This window comes from Sylvia atricapilla, chromosome W (assembly GCF_009819655.1).
Source record: "Sylvia atricapilla isolate bSylAtr1 chromosome W, bSylAtr1.pri, whole genome shotgun sequence".
Classification (NCBI taxonomy): Eukaryota; Metazoa; Chordata; class Aves; order Passeriformes; family Sylviidae; genus Sylvia; species Sylvia atricapilla.
Genome location: NC_089173.1, coordinates 10,159,209 through 10,172,115, shown reverse-complemented (window position 1 = coordinate 10,172,115; position 12,907 = coordinate 10,159,209). Strand labels below are relative to the sequence as shown.

Genomic DNA, 12,907 nt, shown 5'->3' with positions numbered 1-12,907 from the left:
TCCATGGCCTGTCCCTGCTGCAGCCCCGGCACTGCCACCCCCAGCCCTGTGCCCAGCCCCAAAAGCACTCAGGCCCTACAGCAACACCAGGGCCAGGAGGGCAGCGAGGCAGGGCCATGGGAGCAGCACTGGCAACACCAAGGGCTGCTGCTCCTGGGCACAGATGCTGTGCCAGCCCTGATCTGCCCCCAGCTCTGCACACAGACATTGCTGCTGCAGCTCCAGAGAAGGGAACAAAACGGGGTGTCGAGGGAAAACTTTGTTGGGAGATCCTTTATTTCATTTAAAGCTACTGAGAGCACAGCCCCTCATTGACACAGTCTGTGGCCACAGAAAAAGTGGAGAGAAACAAAACAAAAAGGGCCTTGCTTTGTGAATATCACTGAAAACTAAAAGAATAAAAACCTGACAACCAAACCAAGTGCTATCAAAGATTATTTTTATTACAAGTGATTTGCAGAAATTGGCCAGCAGTTTAGTGTCTCTGAAATTGTCCAGTGATCAGTGTCCACACTGCAGCCTTGAGCTTCTGGTTCCTCAGGCTGTAGATGAGAGGGTTCAGGGCTGGAGGCACCACTGAGTACAGAACTGACAGTGTCAGATCCAGGAATGGGGAGGAGATGGAGGGGGGCTTCAGGTAGGCAAAGGCTGGTGTACTGAAAAACAGGGAGACCATGGCCAGGTGAGGGAGGCAGATGGAAAAGGCTTTATGCTGTCCCTGCTCAGAGGGGATCCTCAGCACAGCCCTGAAGATCTGCACATATGAGAAAACAGTGAACACAAAACAGCCAAAACTTAAACAGACACTAACAGCAATAAGCCCAAGTTCCCTGAGGTAGAATTTGGAGCAGGAGAGCTTAAAGGATCTGTGGTATTTCACAGAAGAACTGGCCCAGGGCATTGCCCTGGCACAGAGGAAGGGAAAATGTATTTGCTATGTTCAGCAGAGTGTAGAGAAAAGCACAGGCCCAGGCAGCTGCTGCCATGTGGGCACAAGCTCTGCTTCCCAGGAGAGTCCCGTAGTGCAGGGATTTGCAGATGGACACGTAGCAGTCATAGCACATGACGGTGAGCAGGGCAAGCTCTGACTCAAGGAAGAAGACAAACATAAATAGCTGTGCAGCACATCCTGCATAGGAGATGGTCCTGGTGTCCCAGATGGAATTGTGCATGGCTTTGGGGACAGTGGTGCAGATGGAGCCCAGGTCGCTGAGGGTCAGGTTGAGCAGGAAGAAGAACATAGGGGTGTGCAGATGATGGCCGCAGGCTATGGCACTGATGATGAGGCCGTTGCCCAGGAGGGCAGCCAGGGAGATGCCCAGGAAGAGGCAGAAGTGCAGGAGCTGCAGCTGCCACGTGTCTGCCAATGTTAGCAGAAGGAAGTGGCTAAAGGAGCTGCTGTTGGACATTTCTTCACTCTGGGCATTGGGGACTGTTGAAAGAAGACATTGACAAGCTGGGAGCAACTTCTCTGAGTCAATCCTATATATTGTTTTTGGAATCCCCTCAAAATCACTTCACTTCCTGTGAGGGAACTTTACTAATTTTTTTCAGTTCAGGTTTCTGCTACTGTTGAATTACTGTCTCATCTTCAGCATTTCTCTCAGCCTGAACACACGAGGGATGCTACACAGACTTCTGTTTGTAGAGAGGTCAGAAAGCACAGAGGCGTCCTGCTGCAAGCAAAGCCACAGAACCCTCCACCGTGGCCTTCAGATCTGCTTGCAGCGTTCTCTCTGTTCCAGGGGTGATAGCAATTATAAACATTAGGAAATCCTAAGAAATTAACTACATCATATTACCTCAAACACACCAAAACAAACACTAAACACTCACCATGATAAGCTGCACTAAATAAATAAAAACCTCCCCTATACCTCATACTGCAGCCAGTTACACCATTGTAAACTTTAGGAAACATACCCTTGAAAAATAAAGGATCCCACAAAAAAAATTCAACAACAAAACTCAGTTCAAAACCAATCTGATCAACGTGTAAACTAAGAAACCTAACATGAAATAAATACACCATATCCCTCATCATACACCTTCTACTAGCAAAATAAAGCTACACAATAAATTATTTAAAAGCACTAAACAGAAAAAGCTTTAAAAAATTTTAAAACTGCATATAACAAAACACCCAAATTCTGACCACCCAGGCTGGCCTTACCCAATCTGAATCCCTACATACAATAAACAAAACCCCCATAACACATATCAGAAATCTATCAAAAAAAAGCTACTTAAATTAATTCTACCTCAAATACAAACTAGCCCATCCATAAAATTATTTTCACTCAAAAACCAAATTACACATAATAAATAATACCAGAAAAATAAAACACTATATAGCACCAAAGAACATAATGTTGAATAAAAACCACATTTAAGTACCACTAATTAGAATCCCAGGTGAAGGACTCCTCCCAGGTTAAACACAGACAATAACAGAAGAGGAGTTTCTTCCCTCAATTTCAACTCCTTTTGTCCTCATAATCCCCTTTTTCTTCTGGGAGCACCAGGGAAGAATTGGCAAGATGGAACCAAAAAGAGAAAGGAGAAAAGTTCCCCCTACAAACCAACACTGGCTCACCTACTGCTGCTGCTCAGCACAAAGGTTGGTCCCTCAACACCTCCTGAAGCAACATTCCACATCCAAGTGCTCCCCAAAACCCTGTGAGAGGCTCCCACCAGCATTTCATAAGACATTTCTAGGAAACCAGAATGAGATCCTCTCCTCCCATAGCTCCTTGCCAAAGGGAACAGAGGGTCCTCTATTCAGCAGCCCTAGCAGGAACTGCCCCCTCATTCTCCTTTACAGCTCTCACCTGGGGCTGCTCTGTCCCCTCACCATCCTGAGACAACTTTCACCTGCAGCTGCTGCCACTGTGAATGTGAGGGCAGGGGCAGAGGGGACTTGCTGCTCATTCCCTGAACAGTTCATTGTCTGCACCTGACACGCTGGGGCACCAGGCTTTCCTTGCTATGGATAAGGACCCCTCTTCTCCTACAGGTGCCCAAGGCTGAAACTGGGATTCCACCTCCAAAAGTCCATATGCCTGAGATCCATAATACCCAAGGAAATTCCCCAGCAACCGTTACCCTCCATTTGCAATTTTTCCTTTGGAATAATTACTACCTTGTCTTTCTGGGGAAGTGTTTCAAACATGCATTGAGAGTTCAGGAGCTGAGTTGGCTTGTTCATGACTCAGCTGACAAGCCCAAGTGTTGTGGTTTTAGTTTGAGTTTTTCGATTAATGTACTATTTATGTCGTGGTTTTACATTTGCTAAATTTTGTTTATTAGCTAGGAGATAGGATTTTGGGAGAAAAAGGTGAAACAGGCATAACTTAAAAGTAAAAATAGATAGATTTTATTATCATACACTAAAGAAAAAAAAGAGAGAGACAAAAAAATGAGACATTGTTCTGGGTTGACCTGCCTCCTATCCCATATATCCATCCCATATCTTGGATACATTGTTATGCCTCGCAGCTGAATCCCTCCCTCTTGGGCGGGTGCCTGCAGTTTTTCTTTTTTTCTTTCTTTCCTGTTTCGGCTCTTGCTTTTGCTAGCTCGGCTGCTTTTGCCTTCTTCGCTTTGCTTTGCTTTGCTTTGCTCTCCGGCTGCCCCTGCCGCCGTTTTTTTTCCCCCCGCTGCTTCTGTTTGGTTTTTTTTTTCCCTCCTTCCTTCTCCCCCCCCCCCCCCCCCCAAGGTTTGAACCGGCTGCGGACCTGACCTGACCTGAGAAGTTGGAGAAGTCCCGGGCCTGCCAGAGATGCGTCAGCACCCTCCTCATCATCACAGTAACCCGTCTTTCCCACTATTCGGTGTTGGGGAGTGTTTTTTTTTTTTCAATAAACCGTTTTTTCCACTTTTCCTCCAAGGTATTTTCCTTCCCGAACCCAGGGCTGGGGGGGGAAGGGGTGGTGGAGGTTTGGTTTAGGGGACTCCTTTTGGAGGTTCTTCCCTAATTTATTCCAAACCAGGACAGACATTCAAACACCTTCTCCCTCCTCCCCTTTAAACTGTTTACTTTTTTACTTAATACAGAGAGAGAACTATGATTTTCAGTTAGTTGCTACCATTTAAACACGATCCTACATCACCTTGGGAGAGGAGCCTCTCTAGAGTTATGGAGAACACGCCACAAGAAAAGGTCGGGTGGCTTTCAAGGCCACAGATTTGCAACTGCCCGGAATTTCTGCAGATTCTGTGCAGTTCTACCCATATAACAGTTTCCCAAGCTGTTTATGGGTTTCTGCATGTTTGGAGTATTGTCTTAAGAATGCTTTTCTAGTACAAAACCAAGATTTTTTTTTTTTAATCTTTAAAATTGCCTTTATCTCAAAAGAAATAAAGACTTTTTTATTCTTTCCCAGGAGCCGGGGACATACTCTATTCAAAATTCTCAATTAAAACCCATGTATATCAATATACACCACCCTTTGGCTAGAACTTGCATTCCCCCAAGCAGCATTAGGATATTACAAAAACAGTCCATTTCCTCATATTTTACATCTAGAGAAGTGTAGTCAAAAATGTTCACTTCTTCTATCTCATCTTCCAGTAGTCTTTTTCAGTTCTTTTACTGACTTTGTCTTTTTACATTTCAAATCACTCTGTCTTCCATGGAGGAAAAAAAAGGGTTAAAGTCTTTGCCCAAAGTTTTTTTTTCTTCTTCAGCTGACTCCCAGAACTTCAAGACTGCAAGTGACAGAGAAAAAAGGGGAAAAGGAAGTATGCTCAAGAACACTAATGAACAACCATCTTCCACCCCTAGTCAGATTTAAGCAATTCAAACCTAGATTAGCTCCCTGGAGCTCCAGAGGAAAGTTCTCAAAAAGTTTTCTCTTTCTTTGATCCAGAGGCTCCTGGCGCAGGGCCAACACTACTGATTTAAAATCTGCAGTTCTCCTCTCCCCATTGGAAGAGCCAGAAAGAAGAGACAGAGGGGACACGGCCAACCCTGGCTGCTGTCCCACAGGCAAGAGTCCCCTCTGAGGCCTGGCCAGGCCTGGCCCCGGGGGGCCCAGCCCGAACTTCTGACTTACAAAGTGATATTAGCTCCTTACCAGCAAAAAAAAAAGAGCCAAGTCACTTGAGACTTGTAATTCAAGACTATGTTTCCAGAAGCATAAAAAGCACTCCCATTCATCAGCCAAGTGGTCAATCTATTCAATCTATGCTAAAACTTCCTTAGAAAAAAAAAAACAACCCTTTACATTCATGCTAAACCACCACACCAAGATAAATCCAAACACCCAGAATCAGGTGTAAGCAATGTGTGGGGCAGGAATGGGGCAGGGATTGTGTGGGGCAATGTAACGGAGTTTCTTCGAGATCGAGGACATGATTTGCATTTGGAGTGAGGCTTGAGCAATTCCAGACTGAGCCCTTTGGCCCGTAAGGCCTGTGGGCCCCTTGGGCCTGTAGGGACTGCAGGCCTCTGTGGCGCAGAAGAAATTCTCAGTTGTGGCGCAGCAAAAATTCACTTCTCATATTAAGGTGTATCAGGGAATAACGAGATTTGATATGTAGAATTGTAGCTCTAAGACCGTAGCCACCTTAAGGCAAAGATTGTTTACATATTTCATATGCTCTGTAATTTGCAACTATGCTGTGGATGTATAAAAGTCGTTGCGGTAAACAATAAAGGGGAGAACGACATGATAACTGAATCAGTTTAGACGTGTCGTTTGCTCTGTCCGACCTCCCATTACTAAGGGACCCTTTGCAACAGGGGAAAGCTGGGGGAGAGAAACGGGGTCAGGATGTGGGGCAGGATGTGTGGGGCAGGAATGTGTGGGGCAGAGATCTATGGGGCAGGAAAATGTGTAAGGCAGAGCTCAGGGAGAAAATCGGGGGGCAGCAAATCTATGGGGCAGAGATTTGTGGGGCAGGAAAAGATGTGGGGCAGGGAATCTGTGGGAGAGAAATGGGGTCAGAAAATCTGTGGGGTAGAGAAATCTATGGGGCAAGAATGTGTGGGGCAGAGAACTATGGGATCAAGATGTGGGGCAGGGATCTATGGGGCAGGAAGAGGGTGAGGATGTGGGGCAGAACTGGGGGAGAGAAATGGGTCAAGAATGTGTGGGGCAGAAATGTGTGGGGCAGAGCTTGGGAGAGAAAAGGGGTCAGGAAATCTATGGGGCAGGAATGGGGGCAGAAATGTGAGGGGCAGAAATGTGGGGCAGGGAATGGGGTCAGGATGTGGGGCATGATTTTTGATCTGTGGGGCAGGGAATGTGTGGGAATGATGTTCCCTGCCCCACACGTTCTTGCCTCATAGATTTCTCTACCCCACGGATTTTCTGACCTCTTTTTCTTCTCCCAGCTCTGCCCCACACAGCTCCTGGGTAGACCTGTTGTCCTCAGACAGCCTTCGTACCTGGCTCTGGGCTCCTGGGTAGACCTGTTGTTGGAGACAAGCTCAGGAATTTCTAACACTGAGAACTTTTGCAACAGTCATCAAGTCGGTGGAAGTTCATGGAATGATGATTTAAAACCTGCTTCTTCTGCTCTGATTTTAAAGTGGGAATTCAACAGGTCTAATTACTCCTATCCAAGAATTGCCTGTATTTTGTGTGAAATTACCTGTATTTGTATTTTGTTACTCGGCTCAGTAACAATCCAAAGCAACTCCAATATGACTTGTATTTGACATCTGAAGCTCTCAGCAGAGTTGGCAAGTTTCAGTGGAACAAAAGAGCCACAACTGCTGGAATAACAAAATTCAACTCGGAAAAAGTCAGGAATTCTAGTTAGAAATCCGTGGAGGAGGAGGAAGAGGAGGAGGATGACACCAGGAACACACTCCAGCTGAAACCAACGATTTATTGGAAAAGGCAGGAAATCAAACAGACAGTCTGTGGTTATGGCCAAGCAATTATCCAGGAGTCAGAGAGAAAAGTGGGAAGCTTGGACTGGGATAAGGCCTGCCAGCAGCTTCACTTCCTACTGGCTCTCTCCTTTTTTGCCTGCAACTACCTGCAAAAGGAAAAACAACAGGAATAAAGTTTCAAACCTGGCCAGGATGCCATTGGTTCAGGCAGACTCAAGTGCAGCTCCCAGGCAGTGAGGCCAGGCCGTGCCTCGGGCAGCTCCGGGAATCTGGGATTGCCTGTGGAATTCAAGGGCTGGAAAAGCACACCCACCTGCTGGGTTTAGTGCTGGGACACAGCAAGGCCTCAGCTCAGAGGCAGCGGTTGGAGCCAGGACTGCAGGAGAACACCCCAAACCCTGGTTAAACATCCAGCACTGCACACAGCACACTCCAGCAGAAACTCAGGTGGGAGAAGGCCTCTGGACGCTCCGTGTTCCTTGCCCTCAGCAGCTTTGCCAGGGCCTCCCTCAGAACACTGACCTCGCCATGCAGCTCCTATGAAATAGGAGAACTTATGGAAATCACCCAGCAATCCATGGATCACCAGTTATTAAGAAGCAAAGCTGATAGTATAGGGTTAAAAATTAAAGATGATTTCTGTGGCCACAAAGCTGGGGAATAGAACCTCAGCTTCACTGCAACCAGGATGTTGTTTCATGCTATTGTTTTAACCAAATCAGGTATAACTTTGCCTGGGTAATCAGGGGAGGAGGAGGGATGAGAATGATTTGTACTTAGATACATAGACCTTAGAAATAAAGCTATTCTCTACTAGGTCGGGTAGAACTGTACCAAATCATCATCTGATAGATGATATAATTGTAACGATTGTTGGTAGCTGAATATGATTATTATCTTAAACCAGAATCATGAGAATCACAAGGAAAGATATTTACCAAAATTCATGCTTGGGTGTATACAATAGAACAATGGGGGTTTCATGATTAACATATAGTTGTATAACAAAGGGGTATAAGACTGTATACTTTTTGAGCCCTCGTTGGAGTTGGATTTGGATCTGTACCCCAACTCCCAGAGCTCTTCAATAAAGCACCACATATAATCATTCTGTGATTATGTGTTTCCTACACTAACAATGCTTCAGCAAAATGTGTCCAAATGCTACTGCAAACCGGCAGGTCTGAGGAGACACAGGAATTTATCCCAGAGGGGCCGTAAGTATCCCTCAGCCAGCCAGTATTTCTCTCAGGCTCTCCCCACTGCTCTCTGAGGACACAAACGGCAGTTTTTACCCTGGAGTTCCCCTTTACACCAATGCCAAGACTTCTATTCTCCTCCAACTCCAGGTTCAGGAAGGAAAACAGGAATACTATCATTGTGCAGACTGTCCAGGAGAGTGTGCCTGAGGCAGGATCACCAGCTCCAAATACACTGCTGCTTCTGGATTTCTAAACAGTTCCTTTCCATCCTGCCCTTTCCAGCACCATTCCCTGGGTGCCATGTCCACAGACACCTTCTCCATCCAGCTTAAAACCCACAGAAACCAAAAGAAAGAAGATCAAAAAATCTATTCACATGTTTCTAGTCTGGAGAGAATGAGGGAGGTCTAAAATCTGTATTTTAGAATAGTAGGGCAACTTTTTATTGACCTTGAATATCAGTGAAGGGCAGCAAAAGCTGATAAACACCTTTGTTAACTTATAGCAGCAAAAAAATAGGGTTTTAAGTTTAGTAAAGATCAGGTTTTGCTGCTAAAAATTAAGGAGATGGCATGCTGATGTTAGTGCTTTAACCTTCTGACATTAGAGAGTATTTGTACAATCAATTCATTATTGAAGCAGCTAACTTTAAAATAAGATTTTTTTAAAATAAAGATGGCCAAAAAGGAGAGTCTCAAAATCAAGATATAAGATGCACAGCTATTTTTAAAAAAAAAATCTGTCCTTGGTGTGTATAACTTGACAGCCCCTCACGTTTTCAGCCCTTACCATTTATTTTTTACCAAGTTGATGATTAAAACCTTGTAGAAAGCTAAAAAAAAAAAAAAAATCCAGGACAAAGCTAGGTGTTTCCCCTAGTACCCTCAGTTTGGAGCAGTGTCAGCCCCAAGTGTTTGCTCCCTCAGTCCAGCCCAGAGCAGGCTCCAGCTGCTGCCCAGAGTGGGTTAGCAAGGGACTCACTTGTTTGAAGTTGTAAATGCAGGTGGCCTGCACTGGAGTGCCAATAAATGTGAAATACGTGACTCGTGACTCGTCTTGAGCAGTGACTGATCTTCTAAGGGGAGGCCCCTCACCTAGCATGGGGCACTTTGCCACAGATTTCATCCAGCTGCATCTCAAAGAAAGCTAGGACAAAAGTCTGAGTGCTGCAGGATAACTTGACAGTTGCAGACATCTTGTGGCAACCTAGGAATAGCCTCGACAGGCCTACAAGACAAACTTCAAGTCCCCGGGACTTGTCCTATTACCCCGACACCCAGACTAAAGAAGCAAGGCAGAGCAGCTCCGGGCCAAACACACACAGACACCCGTGACGCAGGAGACGACAAACGAGGGGACACAACAGGGACAGCAATCTCTTGGCAAGTGTCCTTCAGCAGCCAGAGCAGAACAGGGTTTCTACAGTGCTGTAAGAAAGAACATTTATTCCGAAGAAAATAAAAGGAAGCACCTCTCCCCATCCCTTTTCTAAAAATACTCCATGCATTAGAATTTTTTAAGCATTCCTTCTTCCTTTACACAGTGTAAATTACGAGCACTCATCTTTCAGCCTGAATTTGCAACAGCTCCTCAGGCTGACTGAGCTCAGCAGGACCATCAGAATCACTAAAATGTGGAAGGAACCCCAAAGCTCATCCCATTCCACCCCCCTGCCCCAGCCCAGGGCAGGGACACCTTCCACTAGCCCAGGCTGCTCCAAGCCCCAGTGTCCAACCTGGCCCTGGACACTGCCAGGGATCCAGGGGCAGCCACAGCTTCTCTGGGTAACCTGTGCCAGGGCCCCACCACCCTCACAGGGAACAATTTCTTCCCGATATTTAATCTAAACCTGCCCCCCTTCATCCTGAGGCCGTTCCCCTTGTCCAGCTCACTACATGCCCTTGTGAGAAATCCCTCTCCTTCAGGCCATAAGCGGCTTGCACAGACCACCCGGAATAAATGCTCTGGGGGCTCTCGGGGGCACACGAGCACTCTGGCCCCTTTTCCGGCCTTCTCCTCAACACCTCCTCCGGGAACCCCCGACTCCCCCGGGGCTCTGTCCAGCCAGGACCGGCCCTCCCCACCCGCACTCTCCAGGGAGCTCGGAGACCTGTGGCTGAAACAAATCCCCTGCAGCCCCCCAGGGCTAGCTCAATTTCTTGGGAGGCTTTGGGGGAATATTTCAGGGATAGGGCAAAAGATCCAAAAGAGGCTCTTACCCCCAGGGTTGATCCAAGATGTTTATTCCAGGAGGGGAAATGAGGGCAGGAGGCCCAGAGGGCAAGGGAGGTCCAGAAGGAGGGAAAGAGGGCTGGGGCCTTGGAGGGCCGGAGGGCAAGAGCTGGGGCCTTGGAGGGCCGGAGGGCAAGAGGAAGAAAAAGGAAGAACAGACCCTTATCAAGGCTTCTGCCCAGGGAGGATGGCTGGATCTCAGCCAATTGGGTCAAGAAAGGAAGGAAGGGTAAAACTATATGGTTACAGGCTTCAGGGGTCCTGGGGAAAAACTATTCCCCAGAGAAATACAACATGTGGCGACGCAGGCGGCCGACGTGCAGTGGGAGAGAGGGAAGGAGGGTTGGCGGGAGGGAGCGTGGGGGGTGGCCGGGCCATCCATCTTCTGCTGTGATGGTGGCACAAACTAGTTTAAGGGGATTGGGTCAAAGTAGAGATGACCCTGTTAGTACAGGTGATAGGTATTGGCACATAACTGTAAATAATATACACATAAGTTTTCTGTATAAAGAGGCTGCGACATCCCACTGCGGAGGGAGTCACCCTGTGTCTGAGCAGCAGAACACCTCTGCCGGGCACAGAGAACATTGTAAGATAAGAATTTATAAACAACGCGAGAAACCAAGAAAAAACAAGACCTTGAAGACTCCGTTTCATTCTCATGTCTGGCTCAGGGCCTTCAGAGGGCAAAAGACTCTCTCGAACTGTGAAAAATGAGATTCACCTTTATGTAAATTTTAAGAAATAGGTTTAATAAAAGATAAGACAATTAGGAGATAAAAAAAAGCAAAGTACGGCCGGCTGGGTGACTTGGCATTCAGCCAAGTCCACAACCTGCTATTTCAGAGACTTTCTTTAAGTACCTTTTCTATTATATCAATCTGTTGAATATTCATATTTTTCCATAAACTAGTTTCCATATTCCAGGGACTGTTTTGCATGGCCCCTCCTTGGGTCCGCCTTTTTAGAGCATGCGTGTTTCTTGGCTGTGTCTTTATTATCACCTCCAGCTTGGGCCTTGGTCCATGCTTTCTTCAGATGGTAGATGCTGATAGCTGATGTATCAATAGCAGAGTCTTCTTTACATGTTCACTGGATGTTATCCCAGCCAAACAGACAGTTTAAGCATACTCTATCACTACTACCACTATGCCTAATTTTCTTTACGAACAGCAGAAATAAGAACTTATATCCTTATCACAAAGTTCTTAATCATATAGCACACATCTTGCGAAAAGACAACTTTATAATATACATTTACAACACGAACCACCACTTGAATCTTGGGTGAGCAAAGAGAACCCAGTCCGAGACCTCAAACCCCCAGTGCTAAGCCCATATGCCTCTTCCTGCAGTCTGGACTTTTAGTTCCAGAGACAGGAAGGCCACAATGTGTCAAGTCTGGAATTAAGGTACCTGCAAGCAAATTGATGGCATTTGTACTATACAAAGCAGGTTCTTAACTTGTATGAGTCAATAAATATGTAGAACATCTATAACAAACCCTGCAAGTGTCTGGGAACAACTCACAGAAATCTCAGTCAGTTACAGTCTTCTACACAGATATTGCATATATTATAGAAACTGATTTTGGGAATCACAAACCAAATGTCTTCTTGTACCACCTCCTCACTTCTGTCAGTTCAGTGGAGCTTAAAGTAACAAAAGAACCTTGAAAGACTTTAGCTTGTTTCATCCATGCAGGTATTTTCAACTATGAGTCAAACTCACTCAACTGTGTTAACTGAAGATAATTTTATAAAATGTGTACCATTCTTGTATCTATTTTGACTGATGATAAATCCCTTGCAACTGCCTTTCTTGTCCAAGACAATTCTATACAAAGTCATAGCCAAATTCACCTGAGTAGAAAAGAATTAAAAGACGATTGAAACTCACTTCCTGCCTCTCCATGTCTTCATTCTTCCACTAATGGGAAGGAGAGCGTTCTGTGCACACTTTTGAAATGTCCTTCTGTCTTGGTTTGGGAAGACAGGTATTTGCCAGGGAAAGGTGGAGCTTCCCTTGGAATGGAGAATGTAAACCACCACCACCACCCTTTTTCCAATTATAATTATTTCAGTTAAAAGCTTTTAGGCAAAAGATTTTGGAAATAGAAATAGCAGTTCTTTACTAGTATGTATAACAAAGCAAACAAACAAACAAAAACAATAAAAAAACCAAACTACAGCATTGATAACAAAAACAGTACCAAGAACTTCGAGGACTTTGCTTCACAAAAACCCAGGGCAGTTTGGTCTTGGTGCGTTTGTAGGATCCTCAGAGCACCAAGCTGGGAACAGTGGAAAAAGAGTCTCGATAGCTGTGGAGTGGCAGAATGTCCCGGCAGGGCAGGGGATGCAGGGTCATGCTGTAGCAAGAGGAGCAGCGCTGATGGAACCACGATGGCAGTGCAGGCCAGGCCTGACCCAGCTTTCGCAGGGCGGCAGAGAAGCTCAGAATTCCAGGGTGAGCAGATGATGGCAGATTTCCCAAGACTGGACTGCAGTGAAATCCGCCAGCAGGAGCACCAACCCAGCCATGCTTTCTCCCCGAAGGCCGAAAACCAGAGAGAGGCTACCTGAAGCTCTGTCCTTTTTTCTGCCTCAAAACCCCACCCCCCTCC

The 12,907-nt window shown here is 46.0% G+C and overlaps 1 long non-coding RNA gene and 1 pseudogene across 1 annotated transcript in view; both read right to left on the bottom strand.

The window, feature by feature from the left end:
- Window positions 1–474: 474 nt before the first annotated feature.
- Window positions 475–1,409, bottom strand: LOC136373249 (olfactory receptor 14A16-like; annotated as a pseudogene).
- A 5,417-nt stretch (window positions 1,410–6,826) lies between these two features.
- The window catches only part of LOC136373294 (uncharacterized), a 394,644-nt gene continuing 388,563 nt past the window's right edge, over window positions 6,827–12,907 (bottom strand). Inside the window, exon 2 of the long non-coding RNA XR_010745615.1 lies at window positions 6,827–6,983. This is a non-coding gene — a long non-coding RNA (uncharacterized lncRNA). The remainder of the gene's footprint in view (window positions 6,984–12,907) is intronic.